The sequence below is a fragment of the Lissotriton helveticus genome, chromosome 4_1 (genome assembly GCF_964261635.1).
Source record: "Lissotriton helveticus chromosome 4_1, aLisHel1.1, whole genome shotgun sequence".
Taxonomy (NCBI): Eukaryota; Metazoa; Chordata; class Amphibia; order Caudata; family Salamandridae; genus Lissotriton; species Lissotriton helveticus.
The window spans coordinates 436,308,892-436,333,544 of NC_136063.1; positions in this window are offsets into that span (position 1 = coordinate 436,308,892).

The window sequence follows — 24,653 nt, forward strand, 5'->3', positions numbered from 1 at the left end:
TGCCAGGGTGGTCGGTCTGTTGTCGGCCTCCATCCAGGCCATTTTCCTGGGCCCCCTTAATTTTTGGGCTCTACAGAGACTCAAAGCGTCTCACGTGTGCAGGGGTTTAACTGACGCCCAACAGGTTCCTCTTTCCGAGGAAGCAAAGGAGGAGCTGCATTAGTGTCTCTCTCGCATGGAAGCATGGAACAGCCGTGCCATTTTAGGATCTCTTCCGGACCTCGTGATCAAATCTGACGCAAGCGGTTCAGGTTGGGGGGCAGGCTCTGGAGAGTTCACCACTTGTGAGGGTGGTTGGGTGAGGAGCGTTTGCCCCACATCAACTGCCTCGAGTTGATGGCAGGTTCCTTCAAGGTCCGATGTTGGACCAAAGACAGAGCCCAGTCCTGCGTCCTCCTAAAAATGTAAAACATAGCAGCGGTACGCTACATAATCCACCTGGGTGGGACTTGCTCCAAGGCCCTGGCAGATCTCGCCAAGGAGTTCTGGGAATTTTGTCTGTCACATCAGGTCTCGGTGACAGCAGAGCATCTTCCGGGGGTGTCCAACCAGGTGTCAGACTGGCCATCCCGCCATCTCTGGAACTCGAGTTTTTGGAAACTTTTCCCCTTGATGTTCCTGGCTCTTCAGGATCTAATGGGACCTTTTTTCATCAACCTGTTTGCGTCTTGAATAGACCACCAGCTTCCCCGGTACTTGAGTTGGAGATGGGACCCGGGGGTGACGGCCATGGATGCATTCCTTCAGGACTGGGAGTCCGAATGAGGCTACACCTTTCGCCCCTTCTCCATGTTCATGCGGCTTATTACACAAGTCTGCCAGCAGAGGGAGGAGTTGGTAGTGTTCACCCCCGTTTGGAGAGCGCAAGCATGGTTTCCAGTTCTGATGGAACTTTCTTGGGCTTCTCCAATCCATCTACTACCGCTCCTTCATCTCCTGAGCGATCCTGCGGGCAATCCTCACCCTCTGATAACGAGCGACTCCCTCCCGCTCATGGCCTGGAAGATTACCTGACTCGATGGAAGGTCCCGGGACTTTCGAGAGAAGCTGCATATCTCCTCTCTTGGGCCTGGGCGGACGGCACCATCAAACAGTATCGATCAGCCTGGTCTTAGTGGATGGGTTGATGTTTGCATCGGAGTCTGGATCCCGTGGGGGAAGAGGTTGTCCACTTCCTTAACTTTCTGTCCCATCTGGCCTCTGAGGGCCTAGCTTACAGGACAGTCAATACATTCTGGTCCACAATCTCAGCGGGTCACGCTACCGTAGCTGATCAACCAGTGGGAGAACACCCTTTAGTGAAGCAGCTGCTGCGTGGCATCCGGCATTTACTTCCTACTGAACCGAGATGCTCAGTCCGCTGGGACATCACCAAGGTACTGAACCTGCTTTCCGGATGGCCTAGCAATAAATATTTGTCATGCAAGCAACTGTCGCCAAACTGGCCATGTTGTTGTGCTTGGTGTCATGCCGGTGTGTCTTGGATGTCAGAGCCCTTGATATTTCAGGAAGATCTTTTACTCCTGAAGGGGTTACTTTCCATGTGTTTCGATGTACCAAGTGCCAATCGTGGGTCATTTCCTACCCGGCCTTCCTAGGGGTTCCCAAACATTGCGTGGTGAGATGTATAAAAGCTTATGAGACATGACAGAAGAGCTGCGCCCACACATGGAGCGACAGTTACTCATTGCCCTGAGGAAACCATTTAAGGCAGTCTCTTCCCCAACCATTGCAAGATGGGTACTGAGGTACTGGGTTTTTCAGAACCGGTACCGAACCGGTAACCCAGTGGTGTCAGGGTACACACCCAAAGACCTCGAGTACTTTCATGATTCAGACCACAGAAACTCAGAGTCTTCTAGGTGAAGTCAAGGATCGATTTTATTGGCTGCAACCAAGTAACAGGTCCTAGAAGTACAACACACAGGATGTATATTCTCAGGAGACTGCTCAATCTTACAAAGTCAGGCTTCTCTTTTTATACGAAATATTGTGCTTCAGGCAAACATTCTTGGATTTACAGTATACCATTCAAATATTTTCACTACAAAGGAAAAGCAGAATCATGATGACAGCCCACATTTCTGTTTGTCCAGTCCACAACAAATTACCCGGCAAGGCCCAACATTTCATCAGATATCGGTGGACCCCCAATAAAAAGGGGCACCTCCCCATCATAAAGCAAGTGAGAGAGAAAAGAGCAGGGACAGGTGTAAGCAAGATTCGGCAGGGTGTGTGCGATGAAATGGGTTTATGGCCTGTTATGCCTTGATGCTATCTCATTCGGCCACTGGGAGAGGAGCTGACCAAACAGGTTCGGCATGGGGCAATGGTTCCAGCTTGCTCGCGTCAGAGAAAAGTCAATCAAGGTGCACGTGTCCTTTGATATCAAATTTAGCTGTATCATAAGCCTATGTCAGGGCAACCCACAAAATGGCTGCCGTACACAAAATGGAAGCCAAGGGTTCAAGACGAAAATTACGATTTCGAGGTGAAATCGTCACTCGAATATGACGAAAATGCTTGTACATAGTGTACTAGCCATTTTCGGTCTTTTGATATAAAAATCGTCATGCTACGACAAAGTTCTATTCACGAGTTCAGAATTTTCAGAACTACAAACCCTCCTTTTGCCCTTACATAGGCAATTTAACCTAATCTCATGCTAATCTGAGTCCAGGTCTATATTCCTAAAGTCATTGAGATGTTGCTGTAACATCATTCTATCACTTAGTTCGTCTCTCGATACAGGCTTCTTTACACATGATGTAACACAGAGGCCACATATTGCAGGAGCACACTGCACGCACAGACAGAACAGGAAAAGAATGGCTAAGATCATCCCAATGACCATCAGAATTTTCCATCCCCAGGCGGATATCAGTTCCCAGAACCATCCCATAAACGACCAATCTCCTTTATCCACATGAATAGATTCGGAAACCTTATGTAGTTTGGAGATGGCTTAGTACACTGTTGGAGCGTTATCTGGAATGAAAACACAGCAACTCGATTGGATCAATCTACTTACCCCACCTCGGTCTGCAAGTATGACATCTAATGCGACCCTGTTCTGAAGGGTCATAAGTCGATCCGACTGGAGCTCAGCAGTCAAATTACTAAGGGCACCAGCAGTTTCAATCACGGTGGATTCAACCACCCTTGTCAATTGCCTTATGTTCCTGCTGTTAGCCATCGGTCCCCAGAACGGCAGAAAACCCTTTACGAAGTCCCCAAATTCTTGTCCTGCAGTGTCTTCTTGACTCAAGGCACCTCTAACTATCCTTGTCTTGTGGTAATCTGCCGCTGCTGTGTAGGTGGGAGGCAACAGGAATGAAACAAAACATGTGCCCGAAAAGTCAGGGGGCAACCATGTATAGGCTCTATCATGGCAGATGAAATAGGTACCCTTAGCTGCTAGAAACGGAGGGGAAGTCTGAGATGCAAAAACATATGTTTCAGTGCAAATGCTTTTCCTTAGCTGAGCTCTGGGATTCTTGCCAATACCTTGCAGACACAGGTGACCCTGATGGGGCACAATCCAAATCGGGGAAGATCTCTTAGCTTGCTGTTTCTCACTCAGAGTAGCTCCATATCCGGTTACGTTCCATCCTATGTATACTAGTGTCTCATCTCTAGGGATAGTCTCGTAGGAAATATCTTCCTTAATCATGTCTACTATACCCTTAACTAGAGCACTATTCTTAGGATTGTCTTTTACAGAACGTAGGGGGTGGACTTCATGAGCATATATGAACATTGTTCTGTATGCCAACACAGAACCATTGTGGCTGAAAGGCAGGACCAGATAAGGGATACCTTTATCCGTTGTGTGAGGCATAAGACCACACACCCAACAGTTAGTTGTGTTCATTACAAGTTGGTGTTGGTGCAAAAGCTGAACAAAGGAGTTATTAATAAACTCTAATCTCCTAGCTGATTCGTGTTCAGGAAGGGGTTGAAAAGAGTGTGGGGAAACAGTAGAAGGAGGAGGTATGGGCGGTGTAGTGGGTGCAAATGTTACTCGAAAAGAGAATAAAACATAACTTATTAAAAATATCATCACACTGAATAACATGAAAATGCACAATATCAAAAAGCTTTTCTTTGTCATTATTTTACAAATCTTGTGTTTAAAGTTCATTTCCTTGGCAGGTCTCTCCATCTCGAAAAACTCCATCCTCTCTAAAGTGCTGCCCGCAATGGGAGGTTGTTTCTGCTAAGGAATGCTTCTGTCAGTCTAGGGCAACTCCCTTGGACCAACCAGAACTGCCGACCTAACGTCGTCAGCTGCACCCCAAAGACTTTGGGCAATCGCGGCCCTAGCAGCGGAACCCGGATGGCGGTTCAAAAAACAAAAATAAGCAAGTTTCTCAGATGGGAGAGCTGCACTTTCAAAAATAGTACTTGGAGGGGAAAAAAAGATTTTTATTTGTCCATAGGTCTTGGCCTCAAATTATACCGCTTTTTTCCAAGTACTGTCTGATCCTGAAACAGGAGTTCAGGCTCTGTAGTGTTCAATCACTTTGATGGTGATACTGCTGGTTGCAAAATTTGATCACTCTCTTGTTCAGTCAGTGTTCCTTTTACACGTGTATCACTGAAAGGCAGGAAACGAGGCACGGTTTCAGTCTCTGAGTCAGCGACACCCTTCTGGACCCACTGGTCGTACGGCAGAGGCAGAGGGATCCGCTTGCAGTGGATCCCGTGGATCCAGTTTTTCTTCCCTTCCACTCGAACAGCTGATCTTGTGGAAAGAAGGACGAGGTGTGGGCCGGTCCACCTGGGCTGGTCGTTCTTTGTTCGCTGAAAGTTCTTGACCAGCACCCAGGATCCAGGGTCGATATGATGTCCTGGAGCTTCAGAGACTTGAGGCAGTGTATCATGCACCTGTTGGTGTAAAACACGCAATTTAGCCGTCAATTCGTACAAATAATCAAGCAAAACAGGGTGCTCTATTTCGCTGAACTTTGTGGGCCTTGGCACTCCCCATATGTTGGCCGGTCGGCCAAAGACTATTTCATAGGGACTTAGATTCACTCGCGAATGTACAGTCATTCTGGTGGATAGGAGTGCTAAAGGGAGAGCGTCAGGCCATTTAAGACCTGTGCTTGCTTGAATTTTGGCCAATTTCAACTTAAGCGTGCCATTGTAACATTCTACTAATCCAGCTGATTGGGGGTGATTTGCAGCGTGGAACTTTTGCTGAATGCCCAGCCCTTCACATACTTCTTTCATCACTCGACCCACAAATTCACTTCCATTGTCACTCCAGACCATTCTAGGCATTCCGAACCTGGGGAAGAACTCTTTCACAAGGGCTTTCGCTGTGGATAAGGCAGTGTTGTCTTTTAGGGGGTAGGCTTCCACCCATCTTGAAAAGGCACAAACAACAACGAGTACGTATTTTAAATTGTTGCACCTCTCCATATGGATGAAATCTAGCTGCAAAACCTCGAACGGATACGTAGGAGGTGCAAAATGACCAGCTGGAGTTGGGGTTCCCCTACCAGGATTGTGTTTCAGACACACCATGCAATTCTTGACCACATTCTCTGCACACTTGGGAATTCCTGCATTTTGCCATACTGGAGCCAACAACTTACAAATCCCTTTCACACTGATGTGAGCCGTTGCATGAGCCATTGTAACCACTGCAAGCACATATGCATCGGGTAACAACCATCTCTGATGCTCTGACAATTCAACCCAACAACCATTTGCATCCATTCTACCCGTACTTTCTCTCCACATGCTCAACTCTTTCTCTGTAGCCTCAGCTTGAATAGACTTCACACTCTGTATCGTGTCTTCACATATTCCAACATCACCAACCCATCTTGCAGGGCCTGCAACATACATTCGGCTCATTACATTCCTTGCAGTTTCTTTCGCGATTTCGTCAGCAAATGCATTTCCACGACCAACATCATCAGTCACCTTCTTGTGAGCACTACATTTCACAATCGCCACTTGCAGAGGCAAGGTCAGTGATTCAAGAAGCTCATTCACCAACTGACCATGCTGAATCTTAGCTCCATGCGAAGTCAGGAACCCACGTTCTTTCCACAATCGTCCAAAACTGTGAGCCACTCCAAACGCATACTGGCTGTCGGTGTAGATGGTCACTTTCATTCCTTTCGACAACACACATGCTCTTGTAAGTGCAATCAATTCTGCTGCTTGAGCTGAATTATGTGGAATACGTGCAGCTGCAAAGCATATCGTCAGCATATGTCGTGACAGCATATGCTGCAGTCGTATCACCATTCGGGAGCTTGAAGCATGAACCATCCACCCACAATGTACCATCACATTCAGCAAGAGGAGTGTCCTGGAGATCTATTCTCCCTTTCGTTTCTTCTTCTGTTCTAAGAAAACAATCATGCTGTTCTGAAGAATCTAATTCCTCTACAATTGGCAACAACGTAGCTGGGTTTAACGTGCTACATCTTTTTATGTGCATATGACTTGCTAACAAGGTTAATTCGTAACCTGACAATCGAGCACCAGTTAAGTGCTGTGTCTTGGTTCTGTTTAACAACGTGTCCACTGCATGTGGAACCATCACGACTAACATATTAATCATCACTAGACCAGCAGACTGTCGAATAGAAACAGCTGCTGCCGCTGTTGCTCTTAAACAACTCGGCAATGCTTTAGCTACCGGGTCCAAAGTCGACGAAAAATATGCACATGGACGCTGCTTGTCTCCAAACAACTGAGTCAAAACTGACAATGCACAACCTTGTTTCTCATGGACATACAATGTAAAGGGCTTACTGTAGTTGGGGGTACCCAACACAGGAGCCGAACATAATGCTGTGCGCAATTCAGAAAAACTTTTCTGACACTCTTCAGACCAAGGAACAGGATTGGGTGTATCTTTACACGTTAATGCCACCAAAGGGTTTGGCTAATAACGAAAAATTTGGTATCCATTGCCTGCAATATGATGTAATGCCCAAGAAAGCACGCACTTCTCTCTGTGTTCTTGGCACACTCAATTTCGCAATTGCCTGAATTCTTTCTGGGGTCAGTTTCCTTCCCTCCTTCGATAAGAGATGACCTAAGTAGGTCACTTCTTGTCGACAATATTGCAATTTGGAAAGGGACACTTTGTGATGCAAGTCGCACAAATGACGCAACGAAGACAACGTGGCTTCTTTACAGGTTTCCTCAGTATCTGCAGCAATAAGCAAATCATCAACATACTGAATGAGGGTAGCACCTTCAGGTAAAACAATTGTATCAAGCTGTGTCTTTTGAGCTTGACTATATATTGATGGACTTTCACAGTAGCCCTGGGGAGCGCGTTTAAAGCGGAAGCTGCGACCTCCTAAACTGAAACCAAAAATATCCCTACTCTCCTCAGCAATCGGGATGCTGAAGAAAGCATTCTTCAAGTCAATCACTGAAAACCATGTTGCAGAAGCTGGAATCATAGTCAATAGGGCAGTAATGTCGGGGACAACTGGAAATTGTGGTACAACTATTTTATTGACCTCTCTAAGATCAATCACAAATCTGTAAACAGGTGGCTGGGAAGGATCAGTTCGTTTTAAAACAGGCAGAACAGGGCTATTGCAAACGTTGCCTCTTGTCTCTTCAATGACATCTTTTTCAATTAGATCGTAAACGATCGCTAGCAAAGCTTTTTCACCTTCACTAGAAATTCTATATTGGGGAATGCGTGGCATTTTAACATTGGCTTTCAATGTTACAACATATGGCGGTATTTCCAAAATACCTGCATCATTAGGACCAGTAGCCCAAAGAATATTAGGGAGAGATGACAATTCTGTTGGAAGTTTGTCTCTTGACAAATACATTGGAGAAACCACTTTCTTACCCAGTGTAAGTTGTACTCCCGAAGGAGAACAGTACAAAGTCGCATACAATCTTTTTAACAGATCCAATCCCAACAGGTTTTCACCACAACCTGTTGTCAGAATAAGGGGTGCTTCTAATTCACAAGGACCAACAGAAAGAGACATAGGACTAGAAATCGGGTTCCTAACCGGAGCGCCAGAAAAACCTACAGAAACATTCGTTTCGCCAGACAAAGGTGCACCAGGGAGTTTGGAGTGCATAATAGAACTCTTTGTAGCACCAGTATCCAACAGAAAAGGCTCTGACACACCTGATGTAATCACCTCGACGTATGGTCCACTCTGATCTACTGGAACTGAAACAACTCCCTCTCTTTGTCTATGGCTGTCCTAGCAATCATTACCTTCCCAATGCTCATCTTCTGTATAGTAATCATCAGCATAATACTGAGCTGTCCTACCAGATGCGTTATTCTGCTGATCAAACCTATTCATAGAATTTTGAGGTGGAAGGGGACGTGCGTTCTGGGGGACGTTTCCACGTCCTCTACCTCTAGGCGCTTGCTGAACACCTCTACCTCTTGTGTTTGAAACACCATTCGCGCGCTGTAACAGAATAGGGCAGCTATACTTGAAATGACCCTCTTCCTTACAATATGAACACTGATTGGGGCCTACAGGGACACGTGGTTGAGTATACTCGACTCTTTGCGAGTTCCTCTGATACTGTTGAGGCTGCTGATAATTACTCTGATAGTTATTCTGACCACCATTATTCTGGCCACCACCACCACGTGGCGGATATGCTTGCTGTAACAAAACCTTCGTTTTCAGCTCCTTAGTTTTCTTTTCTGCTCCATCTCTCTCGATTTTCGTAATATTGTGCAGTAGCCAATATCTGTGCTGAAGAGGAAACTGCCCATGAACTCTCTGAATCTTTTAACTTCTTACACAACTCCGGAAGCAGATTGTGCACGAATTTATCGACGAACAAACACTGACCACCTTCTGTGCTCATATCTTGACCACTGTGGTCGACAAATGTTTCTTCAAACCTGGTGAAGAAATCTGAGACCGTTTCATCTTTCTTCTGCTTACATGCAGACAACTTATCCCAGTTCACACGCATCGCAGGCATTATCGTTTTCATGTAATCAATTATTTTACCAGGAAGTTCAGCTACTAAAGGCTCAGGCTTAGCACCACCAACTTGTCGGCCACCTGCAGCAGTAATATTAGCCCATGAGTCACCTAACTCCTGATCATGATCTGCATGACGAATCTTTCCCCATAGAGGCTGTGGAACAACGTTCCCAAACAACATGTCTATGTCTGCTAAATTCATGATACATGACCCAGCAGTCTGTGACAACTCTTTGTAATACCCTGTGGGATTTTTACGGGGATCAGGCAATGTCTGTTTAAGGGCCAAAACTTCAGCTCGCTTCCAAGGAACATGTACCCACACACGCTGAAAATGTGCTGGCACAAGTGGTGGAACATTACCAGGACCAGCGGCCACTTCCTCCTTCCAAACCGGAGGAACTTCTCTCATGGGGTACTGTCGCGCCTTTTTCCTACCAGGTGCGTCATGCTCAAATAGTGACCGAGAAGTGCCCCCCTTACTCCGATATGACAACAATGTCTCAACCGCTCTCTCGACATCGGGACCTACGATCATGCCCTCTGCGAACTCGAACCGCACACGACACAACTCGGGCGGGTTGTATTCCAGATCATTGTCTTCCAAATCTTCACAGAGAAAAACACACATTTGTTCAAAAACATATCTCTGCTTCGGTGCTTCCCATTGACGGAAGACTTCCATGACAGACTGTACATCATACCTTACAGCGTCGATAACCCATTTATGCGCTAAACGATTCAGTAAATCTCTCTCTCGATAGTCAGGCAGTTGACTCCGCAACTGTCTTCGTTCCGTGTTAGGGGTCGTATTAGGCGACCCGAAGAAAGGTGAGAAAAGATTAGTAACAGTGTTGGCCATTCTCTGTCGAACGGAAGGAGAAACTGACGGAAGAACGGGCGGAAAAACAGGGTGAGATAAGGCAGGGGCAGAGGCAATAGCAGAGGGATTATTAGGAGAAATAGGAGGTGCACTAGGCAAAGTCGTAGGAAGCACAGGTGAAGCAGATGTGATCGGTGGGCCTTGAGGAGGCTGCACCAGAGGGGCAGAAACCAGCTGAAGAGTAGCTGGTGGGTGCTGTGGAGGAGCAGGAGGCAATGCAATCACAGGTTGCGCATCTAAAGGTTGCGGAGGTGCAGTAGCATTTTGCGCATAGGGGGGTGGCAAACTTAACAAATGCGACATTAACGGATCTTTTTCAAGCTCTTTTGCTGCATCTTGCTGAAGAGGCGGCAAAACTGGATAGCATTTATCTATCACCATTTTACGTTGCCTGTGCAACTGCTCACTCATCTGTTCTTCTTCATTGTCTTTAAACTGCATAGCAGCTTGCATTATCGAAATTCCCCTTTCTCTCTTATTTTTCTTCGCTAATTTAATTTCCTTCTGTTTGGCTTCCTTACGCCATAGGCGGAAAGAGTCAAACATCGCCGGCTGGGCGTTCTTCTTGAAAAGTTTAACTTCGAGATTGTCTAAGATTTCCGTGTCAAAGCTACCATATTGGGGCCATTTTAAAACACCATCTTTTCTGGTGTATTTAATCCACACTTCATTATATGTGATGGGACCTACGCCATGTTTTACATATAATTCATAAGTTGGAGTTCCAATCGGAGGAACCGGACACGAGTCCTCCAATCGGGAATCCCTATTATTACAACCAAGACAAAACAAATTTCCAAGTCTGCTAAGACCAGGCATCTTCGCTCTCTAGTCTAGCTTCAAACTTCAAAGGATTATCGATTACGATATTTCTCGTGAATACACGAGTCCTTTGGCTTTGGCACTTGCAAGTTCCAAACAAAGTGATCCCAAGGGGATACCCAAACTAAGAACCAACTAAGGACTGGGAGACGCTCCACTTATACTTAACTGAGATATCGATGACGTCACCAGAAGACTCGTCTTAGCGTTTCACTCTACCAAACTTCAAGGGTCCAAATCAGGGCGACAGCCAGGGCAGCAGTCCTTCGTAGCCGTCGGGAAGCGGGGAACCTCGCAGCAAAGACTTTCGGACCACGTCGACATGCAGGGGTCGATGAAGTGGTTGGCCTTCCTCCAGAATTTTCACACGAAGCTCCTCACGAACCTCTGGCTGGACCGGTACCGCTGGTATCGCCCCGCGTTGGGCGCCAACTGAGGTACTGGGTTTTTCGGGACCGGTACCGAACCGGTAACCCAGTGGTGTCAGGGTACACACCCAAAGACCTCGAGTACTTTCCTGATTCAGACCACAGAAACTCAGAGTCTTCTAGGTGAAGTCAAGGATCGATTTTATTGGCTGCAACCAAGTAACAGGTCCTAGAAGTACAACTCACGGGATGTATATTCTCAGGAGACTGCTCAATCTTACAAAGTCAGGCTTCTCTTTTTATAGGAAATATTGTGCATCAGGCAAACATTCTTGGATTTACAGTATACCATTCAAATATTTTCACTACAAAGGAAAAGCAGAGTCATGATGACAGCCCACATTTCTGTTTGTCCAGTCCACAACAAATTACCCGGCAAGGCCCAACATTTCATCAGATATCGATGGACCCCCAATAAAAACGGACACCTCCCCATCATAAAGCAAGTGAGAGAGAAAAGAGCAGGGACAGGTGTAAGCAAGAACCGGCAGGGTGTGTGCGATGAAATGGGTTTATGGCCTGCTGTGCCTTGATGCTATCTCATTCGGCCACTGGGAGAGGAGCTGACCAAACAGGTTCGGCCTGGGGCAATGGTTCCAGCTTGCTCGGGTCAGAGAAAAGTCAATCAAGGTGCACGTGTCCTTTGATATCGAATTTAGCTGTATCATAAGCCTATGTCAGGGCAACCCACAAAATGGTTGCCGTACACAAAATGGAAGCCAAGGTTCCAAGACGAAAATGACGATTTCGAGGTGAAATCGTCACTCGAATATGACGAAAATGCTTGTACATAGTGTACTAGCCATTTTCGGTCTTTTGATATAAAAATCGTCTATGCTACGACGAAGTTTTATTCACGAGTTCTGAATTTTCAGAACTACAGTACGCTGGGTGATGCTTGAGGCTGGCATTGACACAAAGGCCTTCAGTGCACACTCTACTAGGGGCGCAATGGCCTCAAAAGCTTTCGTTCTAGGAGCCCGCTTGGAGGACATTCTGAATGCAGCTGACTTGTCATCAGATTCAACCTTTAAGAGGTTTTCTTTTAAACCAGTCTCCAATATTGCGGCCCCAGTGGTAGATAAGCTTTGAACTAGCCTAATCCTTGCCTCCGTGTCCTGACATAGAATGGAAAATGTCTTAGCTGTCGTAACGGAAGATTTCAGTTCTATTAAGGACATGGACGTGAGGATTAGCCCACCCACAAGATGATTCCCAACCCACCCGGGTTATGAGACGTATGTCAGAATGTAAGTAAAGCGTTTTCCTGGTTTCAGGTATTGCGTTAAGGCTGTACTAGATACGCAGGATGTTACGACTCCTTTTTTTCTATCCATAGGTACGGAGACCTCGAAGCAAGACTAAGAAACTTCCACTGTCGGCTTTGTCGCAGGAAGAAAGAGGAAGTACAGCAGGGGTCATCAGCAGTTATGGAGCCAGGAGACATCTGATTGGTTGAACAGACTCTGTTAAGAACTTAATGCTTTTCTTCAGGCTTCTTGGGAAATTAAGTCTTTATTTGATTGTTATCGGTTTTAAAATGGCTGCTGTGAAAATAAACGAAGAAAGAATAGCCTAATCCTCGCCTTTCGTCCTTAATAGAATCTAAACTTTCTGTTACGAAAGCTAGGAAATTTATTATTTATGGAGACACCTAATCGCTTGACAGCTCCAACTCACTAGCATAATCCATTTAAATTTTTTACCATGATAGAAAATTATTATTGTGCTTGAATACCCACACCCTGGGTTGGTCCTAAAAAAAGACTTTACTAACCAAGTTAGGCAGTATGTAAGTGACATCATGGCTCATGACATTACAGAGTGTGACATCACACATGGTATCACTGGAAGTGGCATCTCAAAGCAAGACTTCACAGGAAGTGACCACAAACTGTGACATCGGATCTTAACACCTTGCACATATGTTTAGTTGGTCTATCATGTACATTTGAGCGCATTATGAGATTTAACAAATTAGATTTTGAGCCCAGGTGGTGCCTACCGAGTAATGCATCCGGATGCAAATCTGGACCTCAACGTATACACCTTTTTTAATAACTCTGCCACAAAGAATTTGGCAACAAGGAGAAATATGAAGAGACAATGTATTTTGATCAATTTTTTTGCAAAGTCTGCATTTTAAAATATCTTATGGGGTTAAGGCACCTGCTGCAGACGTATTTGTGTGCTTACAAAATCTCAGAAAATAATAATAATGGAAAGATAACCATGGAGGTTAACACATTGGCTGTAGAGATCTATTGTGTATCTCGTCCCAGTTTTTTGTTTTTTGTAAGACCTTTATTGTCCATTTCTATTATTACACAGCATTAAGCCTACAACCCTGAGGGCCGGCTGCGTTGTTTTCTCATGCCTTTCTGCACTCGGATTTACACAGCCCTTCAGCCGACAACCTCGGGTCCGGCGGCGTGTTATATGATACATATGTAAATTAACTAATTATTGCTTGCTCACCAGAAATTACAGTCTTACCTTTTCTTATAGAAATATGCAACAAAACATTCGAAAATAGTTATTATTAACGATACCCAAACAATAACTTTGGCAGTTTTGATGGAGTTCAGTACAGTTTATGATACGATTGTACCTTTGGTCACATTCTCGTGCACACTGGCCCTGTCCAGGGCAGCATAGCAAATTGTCCTTCTTCATTGTGGATAGTTGCTGTTACCACTATTCCTATCTATCAGAGAGACTGTTTCACTCCTCCTCTACTTCGTCATCCGAGCTAGTGACGTCGTCTTCAGGCAGTGGGTCACATAAATCCCCTTTATATACATTCCAAGGCATCCAGATCTTATTCACTTTCGTGGACTTGCCCTTATCGTATACACTGCTCTTTCTGTCAGCATCAACACATCCAGATTTCTACACCAGTGCGCCAATGTAGGCAAATCTGCTGCTCCCCATTTCTGTGCTATGTCTCTCTTTGCAACCATAATGCCTATCGTGCCCCAGATTTGACCATGGCGTGAGAGATCGTTTGGGTCCATGTATTCAGCAGACATTTGCGGGGCTCAGGTGGGAGAGAGACCCCTAGTGCTTGTGAGATAGTACGCATTACTTGCCTCCAGTATTCTAGTATACTTGGGCATTCCCAAATAGTGTGTAGGAAAGTTCCTTCCTCCCCACACCCTCGGAGACAGTATGGATGCTGCGCCCGGTGAAGTCTGCATAGTGTGGTCCTGGTGTAATATATCCGGTGCAATATCTTAAGTTGCACTAGACGGAACCTGGCCGAAATGCCCACCTCTTTTGGGGACGCTAGTGCCTCGTTCCATTCTGAGTCATCCATGTCCCCTAGTTCGTCCACCCATCTCTCTCGTAATTTACCTGTGGGGTCTGGTAGGTTATTGAGTAGCTTGCGATATGTGAGTGAGGTGGCGCTGTGCTGCATATAGTCTGTAAGTAGTCGGTCTTCCATCGGGGAGGCTTCAGGGATCTCAGAGTCTGCTGGTATTGTTGCCAGCAATGCGTGTTTAATTTGCACATATCTATAAATTTCGTTTGGGCCTAGGTCGTATTGTTGCTGGAGTTGGGGGAACGGAATCACTGTCCCTTCTACCCACAAGTCTCCTACTGTCGATATGCCAATGTTATCCCATTGTGTAAATCCCTTACTCCTCCTTAAATGACCCAGCGCCTTGGTGTCCCATAATGGTGTTAGCTTAGTAATTACACCCCTCCATTTAAGTTTTATCTGCGCTGTATACCATATTGTTACTGTGTGTTTCGTGGGTCCTATAAGTTGCGCAGCCAACCCTTTGTGATACAGCGCCACCAGTAAACTGTGTGTACCTAGCTGTGCTCCGTCGGCCCTGTATGCTGGATCGTCTTGGGGTACATGCATCCAATAGTTGATGGTCTTAAGTTGCGTTGCCCAGTAGTATATCTGCAAGTTCGGCAAAGCGATCCCTCCCTCGTACCAGCTTCTGTTTAGCTTTGTATGAGCTATACATGCAGGGCGGTCCCCCCATAGTAGCCTGGATACTATTGCTGTTACTTGTTGGAAGTAGCGCGTTGACACCGGGTATGGTGTGTTGTCAAGCGCATAAAGGAAGCGTGGCAATGCCAACATTTTATATAGTGCTGCTCTCCCCAGCAGTGTCAAAGGCAGGTTCTCCCAGTGTTGCACATCGCGCCGCAGGCGGTCCAGGGGCGGCTTCAAGTTTTGTCATAGAATTCGGATGGGATTTTGGGGACATGAATGCCAAGATATTTAAAGGATGTCTCTGCTATCTCTAGCTGGCAATCAGGGAGTAAGATTGGGTCCGGTCCATGCAGTATATAGATTACTGATTTTGTCCAATTTATCGTGTATCCCGACGTCGCCCCATGGGTATCACATAACACAAGGAGTTCCGGTATACCACGTTCTGGTTCCATCAAATAGACCAGCATGTCGTCCGCGTAGAGGGAGATTCTATCTTCCCATCCCTCCCCCCAGCTCATTCCTTTCAACAGCGGGGTAGTTCTAATCAAAGTCGCTAGTGGTTCTAGTACCAGGGCAAACAGTAAGGGGGATAGGGGACACCCTTGACGCGTCCCCCTTGCAAGTTGTATCGTGTGTGAGACGTGGCCATTTGCCGTTACGTGTGCAATTGGGTTCGTGTATAGGAGTTGTATCCAGGATATACATTTAGGACCGAATCCCATGTGGGAAAGCACCGCAAAGAGATATTGCCATTCGACCATGTCGAACGCCATTCTAGCGTCCAGGGACAGTATTACCGCCGACGCCGACAGTTGCTGTGCTCGTGCCAATGCCCCATGGACTCGGCGAAGGTTCAGAGCGGTGTTTCTGTGTTGTGGGAGGTGGGACATTAGTCTAGTAGCCAACAGCTTCGCCAGAATTTTCGCTTCTGCATATAGGAGAGATATTGGGCGATAGGAGGTGCAATCTGTTGGTGGTTTTCCAGGCTTCGGGATTGCCACGATTGTCGCAGTTCGTTGGTCCAGTGGGAGTTCAGTAAGTTCTAAACTCTCCGTGTACATTGCTAGTAATGGCGCGCTCAATGTCTCTGACATTAATTTGTACCATTCAATGGGAATCCCATTTGGGCCCAGTGCCTTTCCGGATTGTATTGCTTTGATGGACGCTTGTATTTCGTCCGTTGGGAGGGTGGCCTCCAGCTCCTCTGCTGCCTCCGGCGTAAGTGTTCGAGTCGGTATTCGGCTGAGGGAATCTGTAGCCGCCTCTTTTGTCACCGTTCTGCTCGGGTATATACTTTTTGAAAGTAGTCTGCGAGCGTGTTGACTATATCCTCTGGGCGAGATCGAAGCTTCTCTTTAAGTAGTTTATTTTCAGTTTCAATGCGGGCCATCACTGTCTGTTATTCCGAGACGTCTTCTACAAGCGATTTCGTGACTATCTCGACCTCCTTTATCCATTCCGTCATTTTATGAAAGTCCGCACGTAGCAGTGTGACATCTGTAGAGATTGTTCCCACCGTGGTCTGTACCTGCGTTAGAGCTTTCATCACGTCTTCAAGCGTGATTTTCCTGGTCCCATCTACCTCCGGTGTTTTCCCCATAGGCGTCCTACTCTCCGTCGCTGGCGGTTGGCTCTTCTCATATGCGTACTTATCCAGCCTCGTCTGTGCCGATTGCGTTTTCGGTCCTCTGCCCGCCATAATGTCTCCTATTGCGTCTCAGTATACCTGCTGCAAGTCACCAACGAGAAGAGGCTGGTTGCAGGGCTCTGCTGGATGTAGCACTCGGTCTGCGACTCTGCAGTAGACCGTATGTGGGGCCCTGTATGGTGAGTCTCTCGTATCCCACCGCGGGAGGGGTGTCTGCTACCTCCGGCTGCACAGGTCCACAACCAGTGTGCTGATTGTTCTTATTGTTCGTAGGGGTCCCTGTTTAGCCGGGTCCTAGTCTGCTCCCCCTCAGGCTTCTTCGCGGGACTTGAATCTAGCGCAGGATAAGAGGTCTTTAGGAAACTCCAAGTACAGGCTGTGTTACCTCTTCGGTGCTCTCCCTCTTACTCACTGTCTCTCGGTGCCTCTAGTGTGACGCCTCACTTCTTTAGCCTCCGGCGCTAGCACAACACGCGCCACTGCGGTGACTCGCACTCAGCACGCCCGTCCCTTTTCAGTGCCGCCGACGGTCATATCTCCCCCGTCTTCTGCCGAGTCTCCGAGGTGTAATAAATGGGGGAGGGAGGGGTTCTCTTCCAGGATCTACCCCCTCGTCGCTCAAATTCCGCCGCAAGTTCGTGGGATGTGGAGCACCTGACGAGGTATCTGCGGTAGCGTCACCGGGCGATTTTTCTCTCGGAGAAGTTCTTGCCTCCTCGGGGCGTCCAAAGCGTTGTCTAGGGAGTCCGCTCTTGCGCCGGACACTATAATAATGAGCTTTGTGCCGAGCTTATCAGATTTTCCGGATGTGTGGACGGCGGGGCAGACTTCCTGTCTGCCGCGGCCGTCCTGCTCACACTTCCGCTCGGCCTCCCGTGGTACTGTGGGTCAGTGCTAGGATCTCGGTGCAGGCCGCATTGCGGCCGCTTCGGGTTCCGCCGGTTTTCAGCCGAGTACTCTTTTTGGATTTGTACCGATCGATGCTGCCTGGTCCTGATCCTTGAGTGCAGCCTTCAGAGTCTTTGTTTTGTGTCGGATAGATAATCGGATCAGTGAAAGGGTCGCTTAATCCACGGAGCCTTTTCGCTACACAGCCATCTTGTTCAGCTGTGGGCCACGCCCCCATCTCGTCCCAGTTTTGAATCAAAGTAGCATAGAGAGTTAATATGTCTCCTGCAAAGCACATTATTTAACATGCAGATGACAGATTTATATTTTTGTAGCTAGGTAAGTGGATTCCTGTTTTTAACAGAGAGAGCCCTTTTATTACTTGCAGTTCATAAATTGTAATCCTTCTAATATACTACCGTGAGCTATGACGGACATGTGACTACTACACCTTGTAACCCTCACTGTCTTATGTAACACATCCTGTATATGGATTAATATACTTGCATGATTTATTGTCAATGTATAATGTGAACTTGTGATGCAAAGCGCTCTGATACTCTGCATTGGGATGAGTTGCACTATAAAAGAAATGGTATTTAAATTGTTATTTGTTTAATTACTGAGACAGATTAATACATCTGACATTCTTACAATATATGCATATCTCTTATATATAGGAACTGAAGGAAGCCAAACCATGCCTCTCTTGAGTACTTGTGAAGTGATAATAAGTTGTGTGCCTTTGTTTTACCTCCATTGCGTTTGCATTTAGGTGGGGGGCAGTAGATCGCTTCCAGCCAAGATACTCATACTTGAAAAAAAAGAAGGCCTGAGGGCCCCTTACTTTGGCCTTTCTTTTGGGCCCAGCTGGAATTTGATATAAGAAAGCCCCTCCCCGCCTCCACGTTACTGCTCGTAACAAAAGTAAACAATGTGCAGGTGCTGCTGAATGTGTCTCGGTGTCTGAAAATTACACCAGGACAAACTCATCATATTTCTGTGAGGGCCAACTTCTTGGCAGGGTAGACGGCATCCACCCTGTGAAAATAGTAGGTTGCTGGAGGGTAAATAGTAGGTACCGCGTCTACACTCGACTTGTGCCCTGCAGACAATTGAATTCAATTCTTGTAAAACATGTTCTGACCACATGGCATCATGTGAGGGAATAACTTCACTATCTGGTCAATGTGGTGAACCTGCCCTTATTGACACATTCAGCACTGAATATCACACCTTATTCCTGAAGCACGTTCTTAGAATCAATACAGACTAAGCAATGGTAGACAATAGAAAGGGATTTTTCAAAATACTCATTGAAATTCATTCAAACATCCTGACTAGAGGAACCCAAAATTTCCTTGTTGCCCAGATGCAAGACAGCCATTCCCTGCTCAGTTTGTTGCTTTTACTACTGTCTTGCGCCACGGATGTAGATGATGATCTGCAGTGTTGAAACAGTGGACTTGTATGCTTGCAGGTAGTGCAAAATGGAGATGAATTTCTCATTAACGAAAGGGATTTATGTGCCAACATGTAAACTCCACCTGCCGATTCAGTGCTGCCCATGGACCTGATCCCGGGTATTGTACAACCCTTAGGGTTACCCATTGACCCATATCATTTTAGATCTAAGCTGTATTGTTCTGTGTCCAGATTCCATGATCATATCCTACTATTGCACGCCCCCTTGGATTTCAATTTTGTATCTTGCCACTAGTTCCCTAATTCAACAAACTCCTAAAATGCCAAAGCCAAGTCAAGTGAAGTCAAGCCACAAGTATGTTTGAGGTGCATTGACACTACAATGCAATGGACTGGATCTCAAAGAGAAGGAGAAGCTAAGTGCCTAGAAAAGGAAAGTAAATCTAAGTTGAAAAGTTGTAAGTTGAAGTCACATTGACGTGCACCATGTAGGCAGACCCTTTTTGAAACCAATAGGCCTTTCAATATTTTGTGGCCCCACTAGGACCTTATGTTCTGGTAAATTACCATAGTAACTAGGCTTAGCCCGTCCTAAAACGTAGCAAATAATACAATTTCTCTAATTGGCCAACACCTGTGTGCTTCAGATGACCTATGCTACCTCTGTTTGTCCCAAATAAGCGTCCCATGTCCAAAGAAAGGATATGACCCCATTCCCCATACCAAAAGCCCACTTACACACTTTTTTGGTTTTTAGTGTCCATAAAGAGCACAAAATATTTGTTCTTTGGTGGTTCCTTGGAATCTGCCATAAATTTGAGTCATGCATTAAGAAATTCTGGGGAACTTCATGGACAAAGGAAAAGGATTAGGATGGGGCAGCAGGCACAGTCAATAAGGCCATTGGACATTACATTGTGTGAGTGTGTAAGACTTTGCCCGTAGACAAAAATTCACATGTTCAGTAAGACCACTGGGAAGCCTGGATCCTGGAAATGCACTTGTTTTGGCACTGCAACAGGAAGAGGCGTATGTGGGTAAAGGGAACATTGTTAAGTAATGTGAAAAGTAAAATGCAGTTTTATTGGTTTGAGCTGAGCTTGGTGAATCCAAGAGAGTATAAAAATGAACACCTTCAATTCTTGTGCCTCTAAAGTCTGCAGTCTATTTCGAATGTTAGGCTTCTCCGAAGAAACTATCCTATCATTAGAATCCACCATTAATTTTCTATTCCTGAACAGACTTGTCACTTCTCCTACGCAAGGTTTCTTCTTTTTTCCAGGCTGACTGTGCCAGAACATGCATAGTCAGAGTCAAAAAGCACTCAGGCCTCCCATTCACCCAGGAATGTAGCACATTAAAGAAGTGTTGTCTCCTTTTTATACCACTGTCAATTTTTACTGGTTGATTCTCATATCCTGGATCCTGAGCAGAGATGTACACAAAACTTGGTGCAGAGGAGCAACAACGGAGAAGGTGGACAAGGATGTCTCTTTCTCACTTAGCATTGGTAGACACTTGGAAATACTCCTTTCTGTAGATTTATTTTCTGGGCTTGAAAAGCCACTGGAGAAACTCTTCCTTGACAGACTTTGAAGAACAACAAAAGCGGCATCCCTTTTTATAAAATCATCTCAGCAGACTGTGGTACAAAATAACAGCAACACATTTCTATCTGCCTGTAGTGCTCAATGAAAGGGGGAAGTGACGGTCGACCACTACAGGCTTGTTCCACTTGCAGGATAGTGCTGAACAAAGTAAAAACGTTCAGCGATAAAAGCTCCTTGAATATGGCATACGTTTTTTGAACATCGAAGCTAGCCATCTTGCCAACCTACACTGGGTTGCTTGATAATCTCAATGGGGTAACCCAGTAATGCGCAAAACCTGGGAATAGGTACGGTATAGAAACAGTGGGTCTGCCACCTTACAACTTATCTTTTTTGTCCCCCTTCAGGTGGGGCTCCCAACTTATGATTAAACAGCACAACACTGAACATAAATGACAATTAAATTGAAAAAATATATGTATTTAGAAAAAGTATTTAGTAAATTAGAGACAATAACCCAACAACATTATTCAACATACACAACTAATACACGTGAATATTTACAATAGTGACATATAGAGGTGACAGGTTATGACTGTAGACATCACGATACTACAACATTTATACAAAAACACAAAAACATGAAACATCAATTTTTCTTGATTGCGTTATATTTCTAGCAACAACAAAACACCCTAGCAAGACCTCATATATTGTATGGGTCTTGTTGGGCAACAATGCTAGATCAGGAACGTCAACGTTTCGACCCCTAGTTACGTGTGCGTGTCAGTAACATCACTGTAGGGTCTTCTTCAGGACAAATATAGTGTTGTGTATGCCCTGTTTGGAAGAAAGAAGAAATATGACTAGTTTTAGATAACAGTGTGTGCATGATAAAAATCAAAAAGGGGCACCTGGAGAAATGAGCTCTCCTTCAGAAGTAAATCACGAAGCGCAATAGATTGCATGGTTTACTCGGTCAAATATCTCAGAAGGATTCCAAATGTATCAGAGGTATCTTGATCCTAATATAAATATGAGTACCTGTTAGTGACGCATTACATAAACAGAATTCAGAAGGATAAATATTTTATTGGTGTAGATCCTACCTGCAGTGTCAATAGTTTCAGGGAATCAATAAGTAAAGTTTCAAATAGATTCTCCAATATTGAGGGGCACACTGTCTACCGTGAATCTGTGTTGAAAAATAATCCATATGTAAGGAACTATTCAGTTAAATCATGTGTCACCAAACCACCACCGTGCGATTACGTAGTTTAGAAGTATAAAAAAACAACACACTCAACTCCGGCATGCCACGCTCGGAGAGTAGTAGGGGATAATGCTCCTACAATATATACCATAGACCACTCAGACCTGGTCCAGCCCCAAGGTCTGATTATACCAAACTTATCAGGTTATAAGGTTCAGCTCTGTAAAAATAAATAAATGGTTGAATGAAATTAAAACCACAGAGTATGTCAATAAACTTCTCTGACCCCCCCCCAATGGTTGAAGAGGAACTTACCTCTGGTATATCGAGTCGCAGTTGTGGAAGAGGGCAAGTAGACCGCCGCGTCTCTTGCTAAAATAGAAATCCGCGCTTACCGCCATCCGTGTGCACGCAGGCACGTTCAGAATCCCAGGCTGGTAAGAGTTGCTAAGGGAACTGAGATGCAGGCTTCCCAGGAATGCGGTTTCAGTTCCCCTTAATGCCATCGGGAGTCGTCCGTGGACGCTCCTGCTCCTATTGTATGTCAGAATAGAGTGGCGCGGACACAACGGTTTGTACAAGGGAATTCTGATACAACTAATCTATCCTCTTTGGAGGAAAGTTGATACGGGTACCAAGGGGAGTAAGACAAACCCACGTGAATAAGGTGAAAAAGGGTTACATTTCTGGAAATTCACCTAGTAAAAACGTTGTTGGTACAAGACTGAACTAATGTGCCCACGGAGACCATAATAATAATGTACTTGAATGCGCAAGCATCACGTATATGTGTTTGGAATAATGGATCCGCACTATGTATTAAAAATTTGAGAATCTTTCGGCATAGCGACAGGCTGAGTCCTAGTTACTATACAATTGGAAAGTTGATCTAATCCGGATGCAAGTTGGATAAAATGAATTTCTTCTTAGTTTAACATGTCAGGCCGGCGCACCGTGTCTTATGTTAATGTATATTTTGGCGCACAGGTCTTAGGTGGGTATCTCTGTAGAGTATCATAACCGTATATATGCATATTGTTACATATCCATAAACATCCTTAGAATTTAGTCAAAAAACATAAGTGAAGGTCCTTATTACTTTGGCAAAGGTTCAAAACAAAGACAGATTACATTGTCAGCATATACATGTAGCGTGATGCAGCCCATAAACAAATAATTTTACAAAACATTACACAACCCAAAATAATTTCGTGTTTTACAGCAGTCATTGAATATGCTAAAAATATATGTACATTTTCGAAATTGCTGACATTTTGGACAACTTGAGGGAACATATACATTGGAACGAGTTTGATAACCATTGTTGCAGTCAAATATACATTGGGGCCAGTTTGATATAGTCAAAGGGATACATCACAATGGCTCTGCCCTTGAAAGGCCCTAACCTGAGAGATTACCATGTCTCTGATCTAAGATGTAACTGTGTTGTGAAAAGTAAGGAAGTCTGGCGATTTCCTCAGATTCATTCAAAACCCTGTCTGACTGAATTGAGGAGATGTATCCACTTACGTTTGCGTAAGTTAAGTGTGGCTGCTAGATCCTCACCTCTGGGATTGGGCAGAATTGTTTCAAGGTCCCACCACTTCAGGCTATCAATTGCATTTCAGTAAAGTGGTCAACCAAGGGTGCCTCCTGTACTCGACAGCGAATCCTCGAACAATGCTGAAGGATTCTAGTCTTAACCTTCTGCTTGGTTTGGCCTACATATACCTTATTGCAAGGGCACAAGAGGATATAAATCACGTCTTTGGTGTTACAGCTTGTGTGGTGCAGAAGGAGGAATTGTTTTCCTGCATACATGAAAAGCTTCTGCTCAACCGCTAAGTCACACACTTTGCAATGCCCACAGCTAAAATGGCCCTGTAAGGGTGGTAGCATCAATTGCGTACGAACATTACTGGTGGCAAGGCCGGCCTAAGGCATGTGCAAGCTGTGCACCTGCACAGGGCCGCCAAACCCCAGGGGCCGCCACGCCAATATATATCCTTAGATACATATTTGTGTGGGGGCCCCTGGCAGGGATTTGGCGGCCTCGGGCCCCCTACCTACACTCCCTGCTCAGGGCCTCCGTGAGCCTAGAGCCGGCCCTGCTGGTGGGTTTCGCCCTAAGATACAAGCTAACCATGTGGTCTCTGATATTCTTTCCTCTTTTAAATGCAAAAAGTGGCGGTTCAGTGGTAGTGGTACCTATACCGTCTGATATGAGTGACCAGTTTCGATTAATGATTTTCTTCATTTCATTGCTCCTGTTCCTAAATGTGGAGACGCAAACTACTCGATCATTAGCTGTTTTTCTATCCTGGTTAACCTGTAAGAGTGTTTCACTGTGGCAATATCATGCCTCTTACATGCTTTTCTCAGAAGGCCCCTTGGGTATCAACGGTCACTCAACCTGTTTATAAGGGAGTCTTATTCAGTGAAGAAATCTTCCCTACGTGCACAGTTACTACGTAACCTGAGAAACTGCCCATAGGGAAGATTATCTCGCAAGTTACTTGGGTGATGACCAATGTTCCCTCTAATTTTTTTCCTCTGTGTGCAGCAGTGGAGGGTCGCTGCAACCATGGCTATGTGCGCCAGGAACCAAACCGCGTGTGTCTGCGGCGCCACATGGCACTCAAAACGTTTACTTTAAAAGTGAAAAGATGGTGCATTTACACACATACAGCTCCACAATAAGGGTCTTAAGGGCCTCTGTGCTATTAGTTTTTTGTGCCCCTCTGCCCTCTGTGCCACTTGTTTTTGTTCCCCTTTTGTTTTCTGTTCCACTCGTTTTCTCCTCGTTTTTTGTGCCTTTCTGCCCTCTGTTCTACTCATTTTTTGTGCCTTTCTGCCCTCTGTT